Genomic DNA, 2537 nt, shown 5'->3' with positions numbered 1-2537 from the left:
GTTGTGGCGGGGGGGCGGCTGGGTCTGGGCTCCTGTGGCTATTGGCAGTGTCCACAGCTAATGCTGTCACCTGCCCGCTACCAGGGAAGCCCCACCCAGGTCCACAGCTGATGCCTGATGCTGCTGGGCAGAAGCAGTCCCGCCCGCTCACCCAGCACCATACGGCAACTGGAGCTACTGGCTGCTAGCAGGCCAGATCCAATAAATTGGCAGCTGTCCATCTCCAGGGCAGATTGAATCTGTTGGTGGGCAAGATCCAGCCCATGGGCCATATTTTGCATACCTCTGCATAAGATGATATACTGCTGCTGCAACAAGAGGGTATAACAATTTCCCTCAGCCACCAACACTTTGTTGGAAAAACTGCTGCTCGGAAGAGGGAAGAGGAGGAAACGGCTGACCTGAGACACTGTGCTCAACAAGAGTGCCTTCCTGTTTCAACAAAATATGTGGGTCTTTCCTATCTGGCCGCTCCAGGTGGAGCCGCCTTTCACAAGAATTTGCAATGCATACAGGTTAGAAATATTTCTTGGGTTATCATTATGTATATCATACATGTTCATGAACACAGCAATAAATAAGCTGAAAGCCCGAACTAGTCAATTCATGCAGAAACTAACTCCTACACTCCCTTTCCTCTCCCTCAGGCAGAAAATTAATCAAAATGCCTTTTTAGTTATGTCAAAGCATGTTAAATAGGAAAAAAAAATGAATTCAATCTGGCAGTAAAACTGTACTTGCACTCATGCCAAGATGAAAGGGGTAAGAAAGGGGTTATAAATTAGGGGAGCGGTTATTCCAATTAACCGTAAATAAAACTACCAAGCAAAACAGTTGTAATTTAAAAGATGTTCTCATGAGCTTACACATATAACTTGAAGAGGCACTTTATAGTGTAAACATGCTCAGGCACTGGTAAAGGACTATTTGAGATGACACAAATTGTGGAAAAAAAATCAGTGGATTTCCAATAGTATTTTAGCTAAGTCATGCTCTAGCATAATCTTTGCAGAGAATGTTCTAGGTGCAAGAAGCTAAGTTAATGTAAGATTCATCATTCATATTTTCTATGCACCTTATACCCCCAAACTTCTGATAAAACTTAACCTGAGCTTGAGCTGTTTTTTTGGAGTGATACACTGGTTCTGCATTAGGAACGTAACAAAACCATTCAGGTAAGAAAACAAACCAGAGGGATTGTCAATGAACAGTAATTGCACTGGGGTCATTATAGAATGACAAAAATGACATGCTTGTGTCCAGAGCAACTAATACATTTCAAACTGGAGACAAAAAGACAGAAGGGGATTAAGAAAGGAAAAATGCTAATAAAAATATGCTACCGAATAAATCTCTGAATAAAAATACAGAGCACTTTTGTAAGAATATGCATGCAAAGAGCTCAGACTACTTCCCAACATACTTGTTATTTGCTAGGTGGGTAAACTCAGGCATAAAAGAAGTTAAATTTTTTCAATCTGGGAACAATGCCAATTGACAGCAAAATCTCAGAACACCTGCTACATTGACTATTGATATAAACCTTCCCTCTGAATGGGGTGTGTGTGACTGAGGTAGAAGGAACTGCCAACATGCCAGCTCAGGTGTGGTTCACCCTGATTATAATTTGCTAGTTGGGTAGTTTATAGGCTCTGTTCTTGGGAGGAGAAATTATGTTTGTGACTTCAGCCCAATCATAAAAGTTCCCACTACAACCTTGTTGTAGATTAGAGGGTCTTTAGCATTCCTGTTTACAATACTTACATTTTCTGTAACCTTGTTCTTTTGTAAGAGGAGTATCAGTGACAGAGATGACTGTTTTGTTATGGCAAGGGCTGGAAACAGTGGATAGTCTCTGGAATATTTTAATGATGAACTTGGTTCTATGGAATGTGCAATAGATTTGTTTGAATGACTCCATTCAGCAGATGGTCCAAGGACATTTAGACTAGAATGATTGTTTATTGCTTTGCCTTCAAAAGTATTATTATATAATTACCAATTAATATATTCAGTCATTATAGATTATAATAATGACAAGGCTTCCCAAAGGGAAGGAATTGCGTTGTTTTATCTCCAATAATTATGTAATATGTATTATGTAACTAGTACAGTGTGCCATAATATGGAAAAAAATGTCCTGCTCCATCTCAGAATTTAGTAATCTTTACTGATAACCTGCATAATCAGCCTGCTTGGAAAGGAAATCTTGTGTAATTGAGCGGGTGTGAAAATAAACATTCTCCTCCCTACTGTATATGATAAAAGTCTGTAAAGCAATATGAAGGGAGGCTTTAACATCAATACTCTGGGGGGACCCCTGCATGGAGAACTAGTACAAAGACAAAACAATGCTTAAGGGAACTGTGACTGTGTACAGAGTGAATTCTGTCTGTGGTTATTACATAGTGCCATGGTTGCAAGGGGAGCAGGGGCAGCCACACCTCTGATCTCTTGCTGGTTTCTCTAAGTGCAGCCTAGAGGTACCAGGCCTTGCGCCTTTTACCTTTCTCAGAGTACAATTTGCCATTCTGCCA

The sequence above is a fragment of the Alligator sinensis genome, unplaced genomic scaffold (assembly GCF_000455745.1).
Source record: "Alligator sinensis unplaced genomic scaffold, ASM45574v1 scaffold374_1, whole genome shotgun sequence".
Classification (NCBI taxonomy): Eukaryota; Metazoa; Chordata; order Crocodylia; family Alligatoridae; genus Alligator; species Alligator sinensis.
This window is presented reverse-complemented; position numbering follows the sequence as displayed.